This window comes from Schistocerca americana, chromosome 2 (assembly GCF_021461395.2).
Source record: "Schistocerca americana isolate TAMUIC-IGC-003095 chromosome 2, iqSchAmer2.1, whole genome shotgun sequence".
Classification (NCBI taxonomy): Eukaryota; Metazoa; Arthropoda; class Insecta; order Orthoptera; family Acrididae; genus Schistocerca; species Schistocerca americana.
Window position 1 is genome coordinate 362,378,442 of NC_060120.1, and position 19,596 is coordinate 362,398,037.

At 45.4% G+C, this 19,596-nt stretch overlaps 1 pseudogene; it reads left to right on the plus strand.

Annotated features, from left to right (window-relative positions):
- Positions 1 to 9,749: 9,749 nt before the first annotated feature.
- On the plus strand, positions 9,750 to 9,867 carry LOC124597055 (annotated as a pseudogene).
- Positions 9,868 to 19,596: the final 9,729 nt, after the last annotated feature.

Below are 19,596 nucleotides of genomic sequence, written 5' to 3' on the forward strand. Positions count from 1 at the left end.
TATTTTTTAAGGATATAAAATTCACAATGGACTGTCACTGAACCATCTGCGTCTCTAATTAAGTTCAAAACAAACAATACAAAAAATAGAGAGAAGTCGTCGTCTCCCAGTTTCTCTCTCACACATTCAATTATTTTTCTTCCCCTACCAATGCTACCAATACTATCGCCCAATGCTACCTGTTATACTACCATTTACTATGTCACTTATATACTGTACCAGAACTGCCGAACCGTAGCTTTGGTGGAGCGCAACTTCAGTAACACATCATTTCCTGGCCACGCCCGCCGGCTGGTGTTGTCGCTATTGTGAACAACAGCGGCGGTTTCCCGGTTTCCGTGGGGCGGGGACTATTCTAAAGCCTGGAGACAAAGAGCTGGTCTTGCCCTAGTGCCGCTAAATGGTGGTGGTCTGGGCCGGCAGCTCTGTTTCTAGAAGCGAGTGTTTGGACAGGATGGCTGGTGGTTCCTCACACCCGTTGGGAAACAAACTTCTGAAAGTGTTGGCAAGAACCAGCACCTCACAGCAAGGACTCTGAGCGTTAGCAGGAAATAGCCAATTGAAATGTCCAAATTATGAACCCGAAGCTACTTGGCCGAAAGGCCTGGATGTTGAAATAATTTCTTGGAGCAGTTTTGGAGCTCTCGAAATCAAGAGTCAGCCGGCAATCGTCGCGAGGGTAGGACAACAGTTGGGGGGTCTGTAGCTGAGCTTTTAAAAGTGTCTCGCATGTGAAGTCGATAGTGTGCCCCTCGCTGATCACTACATTCATACTTCCACAACGATAAACTGAAAGAGTTGGTTCAAAATGGTTCAAATGGCTCTGAGCACTATGGGACTTAACTTGTGAGGTCATCAGTCCCCTAGAACTTAGAACTACTTAAACCTAACTAACCCAAGGACATCACACACATCCATGCCCGAGGCAAGATTCGAACCTGCAACCGTAGCGGTCGCGCGGTTCCAGACCGAAGCGCCTAGAACCACTCGGCCACCATGGCCGGCAAAGAGTTGGTAAGTGTGTTTTCCGAGCATGAGTGTCAAGGGCCCAGCTGTTTCCCGGTTTTCCGAGAAACGGTGCGACTTCACGAGTGGGCACTTGCTATGCGGACAGAAGTCTTAAATCAGAACGTGGAGACATCTGATCGCTGGGGGTAGTGTTTATTGACAACGAGACGTACTTGGCGATGTGTTATAAAACACAATAAAATCCATTTGTTCCCATATAAATACGTCTTGTTTTGTGTGTATGTCCCTTTCGTTTTTATCTTTACAGGCCGAGTACCCGGCGTTTGCCCGGGTATGTATGTATTCCAATTTTGTCAGTCCATCTCCTCCTTACCCCTATACCTCATTTATACTCACCTTCTTCTCTAGCCTCTCTCTGTCAATCTCAGTCACCCTCCAGTTTCTGTCTCTTCTTGGTCCTCTCTCTGTCTGTCTTCTACTCATTCCCTCTCTCTGTCCATCTATTCCTCTCCACAGTCTCTGTCCATCTGCTACACCCTCCTATGTTCGTCTGCTACTTCCCCCTCTGTGTTCATCTACTCGTCTCCTCTCTGAGTCCATCTCCTCCTGCCCCATCTCTCTCCTCTTAACTCATACTATCTCCTCCTCCCCCCTCTCTTTGCCTATCTCTTCTTCCTCTCTGTATCTGTTCACCTCCTCTTCCCTTTCTCTTTCCATTTTCTCCTCCATGCCCCTGTGTCTTTCTCCTCTTCCATCCTTTCAATCCATCTCCTCTTCCACTCTCTCCGTCGATTTCCTCCTCTTCTCTTCCTCTGTCCGTTTTTCCCTCCCCCTTTCTCTGTCTATCTTCCCTCTCTCACATCTGTGTTCATGTCCTCCTTCCCCCCTCTCTGGTTGTCCATATCTTCCTATCCCCTTCTCTATCCATGTTATCACCCTCACCACAATAGGAGGTTGCTGGTTCTTAGCCCCAACAATATTTGGTTGGTTGGTGGGTTTGGGGGAGGGAACTAAACAGCGAGTTCTCAGTCCCATCGGATTAGGGAAGGGTGGGGAAGAAAGTCGGTAGTGCCTTTTCAAAGGAAACATCCCGGCATTTGCCTGTAGCAATTTTGGGAAATCACGAAAAACCTAAATGAGGCTTGCCGGACTTGGGTTTGAACCGTCGTCCTCCCGAATGCGAGTCCAGTGTGCTAACCACTACGCCACCTCACTCGGTAGTAATACATGTGTACCAAGTTTGCCTGAAAACAATTCATTGGTGTAGGAGGAGTTTTTTATACTCGTGACTTTGCTCGCATGTGGACGTCACATACATTTAATATATTTCACACACACTTGTACACATATTCACCTGTATCTCTAGCGAATTTCGCCTCGCGGTTTCGTTTCCAAACAGCTCAATGTTTATAACGTCGTATCTTTTGAACTATGTGTAATGCAATGATATAATTTTTAAGTATATTCAGCGGCATATCCGTTTCAGACATTCTGGCTGCAATTGTGTGTTTTAACTTTTATTGTACCTTAGCTGCAACAGTAGTATTTTTTCCCAAAGGAAACCTGAGGTATACATTTGTAAATGTTCAACCTTTTCATCAAGCGCAAGTGCTGCCAACTGTTTGTCATCGATATGAAAATATCAGAAAGTCAATGCAGCATTGCGCAACAGCTCCAGACAACCAGAATACACGGATGTAGTTGGTTCACTATGTTCCACTGTATAACTGAATATCATTATTGTTATTTTTCATGATAATTTCTGAATGATCATTTAACTATTTGTTACGATAGAGAATATTTCTTAATTAGTTATGACTGTCCAGAAAATGAAGCCAAGTGTACAAAGTATGTTTTGAAAACGGGTGCATATTTTTGTATAAATCTTGTGTCTAAAGTCGTTAAAAAATTACCTGAGAGCATTGCCAAATAAAGAAAAATTTTCTGTCCTCCAGAAAAAAAGTATAGGTCTTAAGAAGATATGGGGATACCGTCCGCAAAAAGTGCTGCGAATAGATTTAGTAACATAGACGTATTAAATTTAAACGTCATGCATGATGCCTCAGTTTTACTACATGAACAACGAAAATGCAGTAAATGATAAATTTCTTCCTTTCAACTCTTTTGTATGGTTTCCTGGGAGATGGTTTGCAATTATGTGTTAAGTTCGTTGTAAATCAGTAAGTGCACTCATTCTCAAATATGGGATGCACAAAGCTTTGGCATTCGCTCGTCTTGGACTACATTACGTTTAGTTCACCCGGCTAGTCGTGCGGTCTAACACACTGCTTACTGAACGGGAAGGCGTGCCGGTCCCCGGCACGAATCCGCCCGACGTATTTGTGTCGAGGTCCGGTGTGCCAGCCAGCCTGTGGATGGTTTTTAAGGCGGTTTTCCATCTGCCTCGGCAATTGTGGGTTGGTTCCCTTTATTCAGCCTCAGTTACACTATGTCGGAGATTGCTGCGCAAACACTTTCTCCACGTACGCGTACACCGTAACTCTACCACGCAAATATTTGGGGTTACACTCGTCTGGTGTGAGACGTTCCCGTGGGGGAGGGGGAGTCCACTGGGGGCCGAACGGCACAATAACCCTGGGTTCGGTGTGGGCGGCGGTGGGGTGAGTGGACTGCTGTAGCTTGTTGTGGGGTTGTATACCACTGAGGGCTACGGTGGGGATGAAGCCTTTCCGTCGTCTCTATGTCCCCAGTTCAATACATACATACATTACGCTTTCACTCCTACCCCCACTCCTGTGATAGGTAAGTAGTTCTTACCTCCACAGCTATTATTTCCAGACCTTAAGTGATATGTGCACAAAGTTTGGTAGAAATCGATGAAAAGTTTAGGAGGAGATGTGGAACATACATACATATGTGGAGCCATATTTATAATTTGTATGGGTTGTTATCCGACCTTTTTACCATTCGTAGTGCTTATTGTTTATTACCGGTTCAAAAGAGTTGGATTGCTACAGGACATAGATTAGTAGTGCACGATTAGAGAAAATTTTAACACTTTCCCGCCAGTCAAAGCGACAGTGGCAACCCTTATTTAGGCCGTTAGTACACTATGTGATCAAAAGCATCCGGACACGAGGCTGAAAATGACTTAGAAGTTCGTGGCGCCCTCCATCGGTAATGCAGGAATTCAGTACGGTGTTGGCCCACCATTAGCCGTCATGACAGCTTCCACTCTCACAGGCGTACGTTCAGTCAGGTACTGGAAGGTTTCTTGGGGAGTAGCAGCCCATTCCTCACGGAGTGCTGCACTGAGGAGAGGTACCGATGTGGGTCGGCGAGGCCTGGCACGAAGTCGACGTTCCAAAACATCCCAGAAGTGTTCTATAGGATTCAGGTTAGGACTCTGTGGAAGTCAGTCCATTACAGGGATGTTATTGTCGTGTAGCCACTCTGCCACAGGCCGTGCATTATGAACAGGTGCTCGATCATGCTGAAAGATGCTGTCGCCATCCCCGAATTGCTTTTCAACAGTGGGAAGCAAGAAGGTGCTTAAAACACAAATGTAGGCCTGTGCTGCGATAGTGCCACGCAAAACAACAAGGGGTGCAAATCCCCTCCATGAAAAACACGACCACGCCATAATACCACCGCCTCCGAGTTTTACTGAAGGCACTACACATGCAGGGAGATGTCGTTCACCGGACATTCGCCATACTCACACACTGCCATCGGACCGCCACATTGTGTACCGTGGTTCGTCACTCCATACAACGTTCTTCCACTGTTCAATCGTTCAATGTTTACATTCCTTACACCAAGCGAGGCGTCGTTTGGAATTTAGCGGCGTGATGTGTGTCTTATGAGCAGCCGCTCTACCATGAAATCCAAGTTTTCTCATCTCCCGCCTAAGTGTCATAGTACTTGCAGTGTATCCTAAGGTAGTTTTGAGTTCCAGTGTGATGGTCTGGACAGATGTCTGCAGACGAGATCGGCCTGTGGTCTTTTATGCTGTAAGTGCCCTTCACATTTCCACTTCACTATCATATCGGAAACAGCGGACCTAGGGATGCTTAGGAGTGTGGAAATATCGCGTACAGATGTATGACTCAAGTGAACCAAATCACCTGACGCCAAGTCCACGAGTTCCGCGGAGCGCCCCATTCTACTCCCTCACGATGTCTAATGACTCTTGAGGTCGCTGATGTGGAGTGCCTGGCGGTAGGTGGCAGTACAATGCATTTAATATGAAAAACTATGTTTTGGGGGTTTTCCAGATACTTTTGATCACATAGTGTATATGTGTAGCAGTACACAGAATTGATCTGGATTCACGAATAAGCGTTTTCGAGAAAGTTTCTGGAGCAATGCGTGGCATAATTCATCTCGCGTGCCGCATTGTGCTATGAGTGTGTGAATTCTGACATCGGCCGGGAGGATGCTCTCGCACTTCGACACGGAAGCTCCGACGAGGGAAGAGAAGGAACCTCTTAGATTACGTGGTACCGCAAAGCGATATACTTGCGGGTGTATTTCATTTCGACAGCAATGTGTAAGTGCCTGAAGACGAAGCCATCAAAACCATAAAATGTCGATTGAAAATAAGTAAACAAGAAGAAAAAGTGAATGGAAATAACTATGAAAATAACCTGTGCGCTCCCAGACGAAAACAAATCAGAACGTAGAACCGCGTAAGGAGGCGTTGGTGCTCTGTTGCACGTTTGCGCCCGTCCTCAGTGTTCGGTGAGCCGGAAAAACACAGGTTCTTTTTTATAGCTCCGATGGTCACGCAGTACCGTTCCTGCAACCCTCCTCCTTACGAGAGTATTGTATTACTCCATGCAGTTTCATGCCGAAAATACTAAACCTGTTACCGTTTCTGGACTAAATGTTGATCAAGATACTTGAAAAACAGCTTGTGATACAGGAGGTGAAAATTTAACTGAGTAGCCTCTTTGTGAACAATCAAGTGTAAATACAGAAAATTATCTTGTCACTACGGTTATGCCGAAAGAGATCGAGTCATTTAGATTTGATGTCTAAGACTCCTAATAACGTTTTAATTCAACCATCCAGAGAAGAAAGCATCGGCGTCTATAGCTTGCGTCTGGAAACGTATGTAATCATTGGCGGAATATGAAATTTCGGAGACTTCAGTTCCTGAAATGTGTAATGCACTATATAAAACTTCAGCAAACAGGACTCTGTAAAAAACGACATTCTGTGCAAGGGGACAGTGATTGACGTATTATCAAGTTTTTAACTCTTTTTGACGCAATCAGTTTTTTATGGCACACGATATAACCGGTTTCCGCCTACATTGTAGGCCGAAACCTTTTATGATTGTGTCGTAAAGGAGTGACTGAGTCAAAAGTAATAAAAACAACTTTATAATGGTAAATGTTCTACTGTGTTATCATTGAATGTGAAATGTGACGAATATTAACGACAACGAGGGTATTAGAGACGGCACACAAGCTAGGAGAGGACAAAGATGGACAAGTAAATCGGATGAAGCTCATTTTTTCTCGTTGGCGAAGCGACATGCAATTTGAAATTGTATGGGCAATCGGGGATGTCGGTTCCGCTCTCCCGAATAGGAATCCAGTGCCTTGACACCTGCGTCGCCTCGCACGGTTGTTAGCCTTGAGTTACTGCTGTAACCGGTTCCTTTCTACTGCTTCAAGGGAGCACTGGATAACAATACCACTCTGCACTGAAAGAAATACGTTCCAAAGATACGAACTGAAGTCTGAAATGAGCTCTGGCGATACTGTAACGAGCTGCCTGTAGCGTAGCGAGCAACTTTAGACCTTGAATTCAAAGTGATGTTCCCACTTACTGGCGTGCGAGAGGATCGCATAGATACAGTAGGTACACAAAGAGAGAGTTCTCGACGAAACACCTTGTTCTGGTAAAAATCGTAGGCCACAGATGATACAGACAGCGCATTACGTTATTATGTTGAAATGAGCATCTCATTCTTTTTTTTTTTATTACTACAATGGTGAAATCTTGTGTTTGTTTGACTGCACCGAAAGACATGAGATTCAAAGGGCGAAGTTTTATTAAAACAAAACACAAAAAAACTGCGAACACATTTTTCGAGATCAAGTCAGCGAGTTTACAGGGCTGAAACTAAGGAGCGACATCTTAACAACTGAATACGAATGGCCTTGTATTTGGGAGTTTTTATTTGTGTGTAATTATTGTCAATTGGATGAAACCTTAAACCTGTTATCTTGTCACTACGTGCGGAAGTTTACGATTTTTTTTTTTTTCTGTTCAGCTTCGTAACTTGTTTTTATCCAATCTCAGATATGGTTACCGTTTTCCCATCGATCAAGAACGGAGTAATATTTCGATCTTTGCTCTGAGAAGCGAAAATTTTAAGCGAAAGGTCTACATAACGCAATGCAGCAAACATCTTTCAGAATCCTTGCAGAGGTATTTTCACGAAATGGAAGTTAAGCTGTCAGATCTAAAACTCGATGAATGACGAACATTTTCAGACGACAGAACGTTAACATATAGCTCACTACAAATGGCTATGACAGAGGATTTCTTTACTTGATGTCCTTTCGTTATCTGTACTGGTTAAGCAAAAATCTTAAAACATAAACGTTTATACTGCCCAAAATCCGGCTATTATGAATACAAATGAATATTATTTCTTGTAAAAGCACGATAAACTATAAGGGGCGATCAAAATGTTTCCTTTGCTGCAGCGTATACGCAACGTAGCGCGGCTTCGATGCAGGTACACAAGCACCAACATGTAACCAAAGAATTAGTGTGGCGCACGTATCCTTTCGAGGAGCACGCGGTAAATGCGGATACGTGAACTATGGCGACATTATTACCAAATGCGTCAACACGGGGCCAATGTGCTGTTACGGTATTCGTTCCTTGGCTGCCGAAGGACAAAGCGGCAGACATCCATCGGAGAGCGTAGAATGTGTATGGGGTAGCACGTTTGTCGAAAACCAAACGATGTGGAATGGTGCGACAAGTTCCGTACACAAGATGCATCCATATCGCAAAATTCGTGACGCAGAAGTTACGCAACTCAAGTGGGAGACAATCGATCACTCTCGAGGTAGTCCTGATCTCTTCCTAGACGATTATCACGCTTTGTTCCGCTAAAAAATGCGTTGAATGTTCGACGATTCCTGTAGGACTAAGATGCGCAGCAAGCAGTTACAGTCTTCTTCACGTAGCAGGATACGGTTGAAGTAACAGGACAAGGTGTTGTACCAAACGGGTATTTTTAACCTGGTGCATCGGTGGGATGGCTGACTCAATGCTAACAGCGACTTTGCCTGATTGGGATAATGATTCTGTACTGTAAGGCCTTCGGATGGAAATTGTTTGATCGCCCCTTATATTTCGCATTTATTGTTGAGGAACTACTAGGAAACCTAATGCTGCCGTCCAGACAAATATTTCGACTTCTACTTCTGTGGAAGTGGTGAACTAAATGACTCACACTGCAACATGAACGGGCATTCACTGAAGAACTGCGATTCCGTCATTTGTAAAAAGAAAAACAAAAGCTGTCAGTACGATGTTCAGAACTGTTTGTTAGCCGTTCGCCTGGGCACATGTAAAAACTATAACTATCGCATTAATATGAGGAATTCCGGATAGGTTAACAGACTGTTACATGATAATTAACTAACAAAACATGTCGCTCAGTTGTTATAAACGTTGCTTGATTTCAGCTGTAAACGGGAAAAATTGCAAATGTCGGCTACACTTGTCACAGAGCGTAGTGATAGAAACTCGGATTTTTACCCGTCGTGAAGTGCCTCAGATGTTCGTTTCAAACCTTAACGCAACACAGACAATTAGGGCCGTGTGCAGTCTGTATCCACCATCAGCAGTCCCCATCCGTGTCATCCATACTTCCTAATTTCAGATTCCCGCTGGAGGTGGAACGAAATTTGCCTCCGCACTGTTGGTTGTGGGTTCATAGCCCATCAAAACGAATGAGTTATATGAATGCGCCATGAAAGTACAGACGCCAAGCATTCATATAATTTCATTTAGTATTGCGATGAGGCATTCTTCGGTCAGCATAACCCTCTTTAGTTCACCAAAATCGTGATGATTCCACTGTTTTCCCTTCTCTACTTGTCCGTTGTATGAAGGATGATCAAAGGTCCAGTGGTAGTTTGCACAAAAAGAGGCAGTCTAGCTATATATCGTCATACGCCTTTAAAAGTAGATGGGAATGATCGAAGAGACAGATGAAATTTCTCAGTATCTGTTACGCAATTGCATAATCTACGGGTACCACAAATTTGCTATGAAACGACATTACAATGCTGTGCAAGAAGGATTTGAAGATATAGTTGAGAATGACAGAGCAAAAAAATTACAATGAGCGGCAGACGGGGTTCGTTGCTTTGTATACGAAGAAGGACTTTATGGTAAATTTGCAGGCAAGTAGCATGTGATACGAGTAGCAAAATTAAAGGGGCCTGCCTAGTAGATTTTTCGATTTAAAAACCTCTATTATCGAATTTGTGAAGGGGAGCGGACTGCAAGAAAGAAAATTAGAACATCCGGAATGGACTGCAAACCTCACATTTCAAGCGGACTTGACTGCGAGATGCCCACAGCTAGACATTTCAACGTGAGAAACGCTCGTTTCTAATTTTATGGGAATTTGAAAAGAAAATCGCATTGTAGAAGTGGCAAATCCTCACAAGCACAGCCCAGTTCCTTATATTCACTGGCATTAAAGGAAACGCAAGGATTGAATAAATCATTTTGCACTTGAAAGAATTTCAAGGGAAGTTTTATAAAGGTTTGCCAACGGCCTTGCCGCAGTGGTAACACTGGTTCCCGTCAGATCACCGCAGTTAAGCGCTGTCGGGCTGGGCTAGCACTTGGATAGGTGACCATTCCGTCTGCCGAGCGCTGTTGGCAAGCGGGGTGCTCTCAGCCCTTGTGAGGCAAACTGAGGAGCTACTTGATTGAGAAGTAGCGGCTCCGGTCTCCATATCCGCATCCAGTGACGCCTGTGGTCTGAGGATGACACGGAGGCCGGTCGGTACCTTTGGGCCTGCGTGGGAGGAATTTTCTAAAGGTTTGAGGACACTGTCAACCTTACATTGTTTTCGAGACCATTTTCCGTTTCATTTGAAAGCATCCCTTTGCCTCTGCATATGTAACTGACTGATCTGCAATATAATTACCTTTTTAAAGGCAAATCCTTTAATGTCAAAGCTGTCCAGGACGTCTCCATCGTTATTCTGAGGGAGTGTTCCATGTCTCCATAATAAGATTGTAAAACAGCTACAATTTTTCGATGAACATACCTGAGTGAAACACCTTTTTAGATTATGAAATTAAATTAGTGACGATTACGTCGCAATCTGAGCGTGAAAATCTGTGAAACTGTCTGCGTCTGACTGTATGCCGACAGTTTGCCCCAGATAAAAATTATGTCTTTCAGAGCACCAAAAATACGAGGGCAGTTCAATAAGTAATGCAACACATTTTTTTTTCTCGGCCTATTTTGGTTGAAAAAACCGGAAATTTCTTGTGGAATATTTTCAAACATTCCCGCTTCGTCTCGTATAGTTTCATTGACTTCCGACAGGTGGCAGCGCTGTACGGAGCTGTTAAAATGGCGTCTGTAACGGATGTGCGTTGCAAACAACGGGCAGTGATCGAGTTTCTTTTGGCGGAAAACCAGGGCATCTCAGATATTCATAGGCGCTTGCAGAATGTCTATGGTGATCTGGCAGTGGACAAAAGCACGGTGAGTCGTTGGGCAAAGCGTGTGTCATCATCGCCGCAAGGTCAAGCAAGACTGTCTGATCTCCCGCGTGCGGGCCGGCCGTGCACAGCTGTGACTCCTGCAATGGCGGAGTGTGCGAATACACTCGTTCGAGATGATCAACGAATCACCATCAAACGTGCTCAACTTGACATCTCTGTTGGTAGTGCTGTCACAATTGTTCACCAGTTGGGATATTCAAAGATTTGTTCCCGCTGGGTCCCTCGTTGTCTAACCGAACACCATAAAGAGCAAAGGAGAACCATCTGTGCGGAATTGCTTGCTCGTCATGTGGCTGAGGGTGACAATTTCTTGTCAAAGATTGTTACAGGCGATGAAACATGGGTTCATCACTTCGAACCTGAAACAAAACGGCAATCAATGGAGTGGCGCCACACCCACTCCCCTACCAAGAAAAAGTTTAAAGCCATACCCTCAGCCGGTAAAGTCATGGTTACAGTCTTCTGGGACGCTGAAGGGGTTATTCTGTTCGATGTCCTTCCCCATCGTCAAACGATCAACTCTGAAGTGTATTGTGCTACTCTTCAGAAATTGAAGAAACGACTTCAGCGTGTTCGTAGGCACAAAAATCTGAACGAACTTCTCCTTCTTCATGACAACGCAAGACCTCACACAAGTCTTCGCACCCGAGAGGAGCTCACAAAACTTCAGTGGACTGCTCTTCCTCATGCACCCTACAGCCCCGATCTCGCACCGTCGGATTTCCATGTGTTTGGCCCAATGAAGGACGCAATCCGTGGGAGGCACTACGCGGATGATGAAGAAGTTATTGATGCAGTACGACGTTGGCTCCGACATCGACCAGTGGAATGGTACCGTGCAGGCATACAGGCCCCCATTTCAAGGTGGCGTAAGGCCGTAGCATTGAATGCAGATTACGTTGAAAAATAGTGTTGCGTAGCTAAAAGATTGGGCAATAACCTGGTGTATTTCAATGCTGAATAAAACAACCCCTGTTTCAGAAAAAAAAATGTGTTGCATTACTTATTGGACTGCCCTCGTAATTAAATAATACTGAAAATATGTATTGTTTGTGATGTATGTTGTTGAGACTTGTGAAATATAAAACCATGTCGTATGCAGTGCGGCTGCATTCCCTTTCAAATGCTGCGCATTCGCAGTTTCCCCGTCTTCCCCTTCCTCGCGCTCGAACAGCGTGCCGCGGTCTTAGTGGGAATGTGCAGCCACGCCACAGCTCGTGAGCGGAATTTTTTGGCCGACCCTGGTCTAAGGTACGACTGGCCTCATGCTACGGGTAAGTTTAGTACGCTCCCCGGTTGCTAAAGTCTGGGATCACACTTTATTAATAATTATAATATAAAGTAATATCTCCAGTTACAGTTACAATTTCAGCAAGTACACCAAGTCCTGTCATCCATACATGAATTTTTTCATCATTACTAACATTTCTACAAGAGCGAGTATATAAAGTAAATGGCATGTTACTATAAACATAGATAGGTCCACTTTGGGTCTTCGGATCAATACCACAATCCCACGTCTTGTAGGCGATGACATCTCGATCGGCGAAAGATACAAGTCCAGGAAGTGAGGCTTTCTCACAACGAACAATTGCTAGCGTGAACCAGATCACTGATATCCCGCAGCCTGAATTCGTTTCATCGCAGTTTTGACAGAAGTTGCGGACAGAAGTTGGCTACCCTAACATTTTGTCGTGTGACAAGAGCCTCCCGTCGGGTAGACCGCTCGCCTGGTGCAAGTCTTTCGATTTGAGGCCACTTCGGCGACTTGCGCGTCGATGGGGATGAAATGTTGATTAGGACAACACAACACCCAGTCCCTGAGCGGAGAAAACCTCCGACCCAGCCGGTAATCGAACCCGGGCCCTGAGGATTGACAGGCCATCGCGGTGACCACTCAGCTACCGGGGGCGAGCTGACCTAACTTGTTTGGTGGGAACTGGCCCATTTGCAGATGTCGGGAGTTTCCGTTCGGTTTATTCCACAACAGTGTTGTTCTGCTTGCTCTCGTGGAAGCTGTGTGGTAATTGCATTGACGTCAATCACGCAGCAGGTCCAGTGGCGCCGAGATGCGCCGGGGCTTAGCTGTCGGTTCCGCCGCATCAGCTGTGCGGGCGCGGCGTCCTTGTACCCGCGTACGCAGGCAGTGCCCGCTTCGCTGACCCACTGACTGGGAGCTGGCGTGCTCCCGGCTGCCTGTCCTTGGCAGACGAACGCCGTGCTTGCGCAACCCGCGCCGCCGGCTCGAAGCAGCTCAGCGCAGTTCTTCAGCAAACACTTCGCCATTCGCCGGTCAGCAGCGGATCAGCTGGCCAACTGTTGGCCGTCTCTGCGCTCGCCACACACATACAGGGTGGTCCATTGATCGTGACCGGGCCAAGTATCTCACGAAATAAGCATCAAACGAAAAAACTACAAAGAACGAAACTCGTCTAACTTGAAGGAGGAAACCAGATGGCGCTATGAATGGCCCGCTTGATGGCGCTGCCACAGGTCAAACGGATATCAACTGCGTTTCTTAAAATAGGAATCCCATTTTTATTACATACTCGTGTAGTACGTAAAGAAATATGAATGTTTTAGTTGGACCACTTTTCTCGCTTTGTGATAGATGGCACTATAATAGTCACAAACGTATGAGTACGTGGTATCACGTAACATTCCGCCAGTGCGGACGGTATTTGCTTAGTGATACGTTACCCGTGTTAAAATGGACCGTTTGCCAATTGCAGAATAGGTCGATATCGTGTTGATGAATGGCTATTGAGATCAAAATGCCCACCGGGCGAGTGCTATGTATGCTGCTCGGTATCGTGGACGACATCATCCAAGTGTCCGGACCGTTCACCGGATAGTTTCGTTATTTAAGGAAACAGGAAGTGTTCAGCCACATGTGAAACGTCAACCACGACCTGCAACAAATGATGAAACCCAAGTTGGTGTTTTAGCTGCTGTCACGGCTAATCTGCACATCAGTAGCAGACAAACTGCGCAAGAATCGGGAATCTCAAAAACTTCGGTGTTGAGAATGCTACATCAACATCGATTGCACCCGTACCATATTTCTGTGCACCAGGAATTGCATGGCGACGACTTTGAACGTCGTGTACAGTTCTGCCACTGGGCACAAAAGAAATTACGGGACGATGACAGATTTTTATTTAGCGACGAAGCGTCAGTCACGAACAGCGGTAACGTTAACCAGCATAATATGCACTATTGGGCGACGGAAAATCCACGATGGCTGCGACAAGTGGAACATCAGCGACCTTGGCGGGTTAATGTATGGTGCGGCATTATGGGAGGAAGGATAATTGGGCCCCATTTTATCGATGGCAATCTAAATGGTGCAATGTACGCTGATTTCCTACGCACGCTGTAACAGCATGCGTTCTCAGAAATGATAAGTTCAAAAAGGTACATGTATCACATTGAAACAACCGAAATAAAATGTTCAAACGTACCTACGTTCTGTATTTTAATTTTAAAAAACCGACCTGTTATCAACTGTTCGTCTAAAGCTGTGAGCCGTGTGTTTGTGCCTATTACAGCGCCATCTATCACTAAGCGAAAAAAGTGGTCCAACTAAAACATTCATATTTCTTCACGTTCTACAAGAATATGTAATAAAAGATGGGGATTCCTATTTCAAAAAACGCTGTTGATGTACGTTTGACCTATGGCAGCGCCATCTAGCGGGCCAACCATAGCGCCGTCTGGTTTCCCCCTTCAAGGTAGACAAGTATCGTTCTTTGTAGTTTTTTCGTTTTACGCTTATTTCGTGAGATATTTGGCCCGGTCACGATCAATGGACCGCCCTGTATACCTGCACTCCAGCAACTGCGAGACGCACTCCTTGCCAGTGATGGACAAAAAAGAAGATGGAATCAGCCACTTTTTATGCCCTGATTTGATTGTATCCGGACATATCTCTGAACTTTCGTGGAGGTCGTACATACTCGTAATCATTGATTTCGTCCAAGTTTGTTGCATATAACGGCTTGGCCAGAAATTAAATTGGAGCTCCAGGCCAAATGTTTAGAAAGAAATTCGGATAAGTGCGAGTAGGACAACCGCACGTACGCTTCCGTACAAACTTGATTATGAATAGAGGGTGTTACAGAATTGACGGTCAATAATTCACAAATGGAAAATACATGTCAAAAGTAGCTAAATGCTCTAGTAAACATCCTCCCACAAATCAATCGTTGTCGAGATACAACACATCTACTGTTGCTATTCAGCAGTGTCTAGGAACAAATGGCATCTATAAACGTTAAAGTAGGTGTTCCATGCGTCTGAATGCAACATTGAACTCGTCTCTGAAATGAGTTGCGAATCCTCTCAGGCAGTCTAGTGGAATACTGTAAACGCTGGAAGGCTGCTTCAATCCGAAAGCCTAATTCCTAGAGAGAGTTGACCTTGGTAACGCAGACTAGGCTTTTGACGTGACCCCACACACAGAAATCCATGGCATTGAAATCCGGAGACCTTGGGGGCCATGGCACAGGTTTTTTTCCTCTAGCTATCCATACGTCCGAGTCATTAACCGGCGCACACGTAAATGAAAATATGCTGGGGCCCCGTCATGGACGAACCATATGTCTAGGCGTTGGTTCAGTGGGAAACCATCATGTACGACTGGAAATACAGTCCGTAGAAACCGCATATACTACTTTACGGTTAGTCTCTGTCGCAGGAAGTGGGGTCCAGTTATGCGGTCTCCGAGCGGTCCTGCCCAGACGTTGAACGAATAACGTTGTTGATGTCGTGATACGTGCTTTGCATTAACATTGACATCGTCCCAAATGTGACAGTTATGGTAGCTAAAATTACCGTCACGGGTAAATCCAGCCTCATCCGCAAACAGAATCTCGCTTACAAACAGGGAATTCAGGGTAAACTGTTGTTGCGCCCATCGGCAGCAGTTCTCTCCAGGAGGGAAGTCTGCATTGTTGACGGCTTGCAATCGCTGGAGATCATATGGCTAGGTTACGTGCCGATGCAAAATCCGCCACACACTGCTATGTCTCAGGACATGCTCTTGGGTAGCAATCCTCCTTGTTGAAGTACTCTGACGTTCGTGTACAATGCGTCACATCTTTTCTCCAACATCGGGTGTTACGGATCTGGGTCGATCTTCTCGATCATGGTATACGAAACCATGGGGCCGCGTCGCTACTCACAAACATTTTTAATTTGCGCAGTGATTTACTATTCCTTCGGATCTTGGTAGAACATTTTATACACTGTGAATGAAAACGCACACGTCACTCGTGTACCATTTTACAATGTTTATTATTTATTCTACAAATCGTTTTCGGCTGTAATGCTATCAGCATGGGGAAAATGATGGAGTAACAGCCTAAAACCGTTGAAATGAACATTACTGGAAACAATCTTTGATGAAATTTAATTATCTGCTAATACTTCTGAAGAAAGAGTACAACGTTTTATCATAATTTGAACACAGCAGCCGGCCGGGGTGGCCGAGCGGTTCTAGGCGATACAGTCAGGAACCGCGCGACCGCTACGGTCGCAGGTTCGAATCCTGCCTCGGGCGTGGATGTGTGTGACGTCCTTAGGTTAGTTAGGTTTAAGTAGTTCTAAGTTCTAGGGGACTGATGACCTCAGCAGTTAAGTCCCATAGTGCTCAGAGCCATTTGAACCATTTTGAACACAGCAGCTTTACTCTGTGAATTATTGAAGATAAAGAGGCCATTAATTATTCACATTATACTAAGCAGAGAATACGCTACCAGTGGAAGACGGTACTATCACAAATAATGGGCCGGTCCATCTCAGATCCCGTACATCGCTTAAAGTGATTAATGATTGAAGGGTCACAGCCGATTGCCTTTCCCTACTCGAGCTTGTCCGACCGTCGTGAGTACTTGGTCGTCTACGGATGTTAAACCCTTCCCAATTCTGATAGTAAATATGAGGATCTGCAGAGGAGATTCTGCGGCGAAATCTTTTTAAGCCCTTTAAATATCGTTTTTGTGGCAATGCAAAGACAAAATACACTGAAACGCCTAGGAAACTGGTATATGCATGCGTTTTAAAATACAGAGACACGTAAACAGGCAGAATACGGCGCCGCGGTCGGCAACGCCTATGTATGACAAGTGTCTGGCGCAGTTGTTAGATCGGTTACTGCTGCTACAATGGCAGGCTATCAAGACGTGAGTGAGTTTGAACGTGGTGTTACAGTCGGCGCACGAGCGATGGGACGCAGCATCATTGAGGTGGCGATGAAAAGGGGATTTTCCCATAAGACCATTTCAAGAGTGTAGCTTTTAATATCAGGAATCCGACAAAACATCAAATCTCCGACATCGCTGCGGCCGGAAAAAGGTCCTGCAAGAACGGGACCAACGACGACTGAAGAGAAACGTTTAACGTGAAAGAAGTGAAGCACTTCCGCAAATTGCTGCAGATTTCAGTGCTGAGACATCAACAAGTGTCAGCGTGGGAACCATCCAATGAAACATAATCGATATGGGCTTTCGGAGTCGAAGACCAACGCGTGTACCCTTGATGACTGCACTGCCTGGGCCTGTCAACACCGACACTGGACTGTTGATGACTGGGAACATGTTGCCTGGTCGGAAGAGCCTCGTTTCAAATTATATGGAGCGAATGGACGTGTGCGGGTATGAAGACAAGCTCATGGATCCATGGATTCTGCATATCAGCAGGGGACTGTTCTAGCTGGTGGAGGCGCTGTAATGGTGTGGGGCCTGTGCAGTTGGAGTGATATAGGACACCTGATGTGTTTAGATACGACTCTGACAGGTGACACGTACGTAAGCATCCTGTCTAATCACCTGAATCCATTCATGTCCATTGCGCATTCAGATGCACTTGGGCAGTTCCAGCAGAACAATGCGAGACCCTACACGTCCAAAACTGCTACAGAGTGGCTCCAGAAGCACTCTTTTGAGCTTTAACACTTCCGCTGACCACCAAACATCCCAGTCATGAACATTGTTGAGCATACCTCGGATGCCTTGCAATGTGCTGTTCAGAAGAGATCTCCACCATCTCGTATTCGTTGGGATTTATGGACAACCCTGCAGGATTCATGGTGTCAATTCCCTCCAGCATTACTTCAGACATAAGTGAAGTCCATGCCACGTCATGTTGCTTCACTTCTGCGTGCTCGCGGGGGACCAACAAGATATTAGGCAGGTGTACCAGTTTCTCTGGCTCTTCATTGTAAAACCAACATCTCACTCACGGAAATGTCACACTTTGGTCTTACGTGTATGGAAAGGGTACTGAAACACGTGGTCCAATAAAACTTACCCTGTATCATATAATTTGATTTGATTTTTAGAGTATTGATGTATAGACGACAACTAGTCCCCACAGTCAAGCAATTTTACGAACCAGTACTTCTTTTCTGTCTTCAGTGCTCAACAGACATTTTCTTCTGTGCGTTATGGACTAGCAGATCTAAGAGAAAACGTTGCGGCTGGGAAGAGCTTTGCGCCGCTACGTTGTGACTGTTTATGGAATGAAACTTTCTCTAAGCGGCAGAGGTTATGTTGTAAAGAAAGTTGCTGACAGATTAACACTGTCAATGGGACCGGTACCCGAATCCGGACGTTAGCCTTTTGAGGGCAACGCTCTAGCAGCGGGCATAGCCGAGAACACCAAATGACTCACCCTAGAGATCCAGTTTTCCTACTGTCTCTTCTTCTCTTCCAAAGTTAGCGTTGTTTTTGTGTTGTCGTCGACGAGTACAGTATGAAAGAGAAGAACAGAGTGGAATTACGCTTCTAGGTTCTATCAGCATCGTTGTTTGAGAAGCGGAGATTAATTTCCCCACGCGTTACGCGTTTCAGCACTGGGGACAGAACGGAGAGAAATGGTAGGTATTCAAACTGCTGCCGCGCAACTGAATTCTGCTGAGAAAAAGTTCCTCCACCACTACAGAAACAGTTTCGCCAGGTCAAGTCACGCCACCGCAGCACCGCAATTCGGCGACCTCGAACACAGAAGCGGGTCAGCCTGGACTGCAATGCAGTCATTCGACCGGAAGCGACATGGCCAGCATTCGGAATATCGTTAGCAGCCTAAAACACAGGAAAGACCTGAAATTGGACCAACGGAATGAAATTAGAAAGCCGTTTGTACTTCCGTACAACCTGTCTGTCTGTCTGTACCCCACAACTCACTTTATGGTGTGTGACGGAGGGTACTTCGCGAACCACTGCGACTCTTCCCTGATCCTGTCGCGAATTGCGCACGGGAAAAGCCACTACTGTCAAGCCTCCGCGAGAGATCGAATCTCTCTAATTTTAAATGCATGGTGTTTTCACGAGATATATGTAGGAGGATGCAATACATTGGTTGACACTGCTAGGAAAGTACGCTCACAGATATTTAACAGAAAAATGCACAACGCCTGTCATGTAAGGTCTTCCACTTGAGCTGAATGCTCATCTCTGGACGTTTTCCCTCTTTCTGCGCGAACTCTATGTTTCGTGTATCAATCCTATCTGGTCCGGGTCCCAGACTGGCGAGTAACATTGAAATATTCGGCAGAACGAGGGTTTTGTAGAGTGCCTGTTTTGCGGGTAGGCTCCGCTCCATCAATCTTCCAATGAATCTAATTCTGGCGTCTATCTTAACAACGATTAATTTTCTATGGCCGTTCCTCTTTAAATGGGCCCGTATTACGAGACGTTTAATGGACTGTGACTGCTTGCAGTGATTGTTCGGCTACAACAAAACCACACAATAACGCCTTCATATCGGCAGCTATAATTTCAACTTAGACTCGTATTTTACTTTCTTTATGAGGGATGGAGTGTCTGCACACCTGGATGGACGTACGTGCTACCGACCGAAAGCATTTAG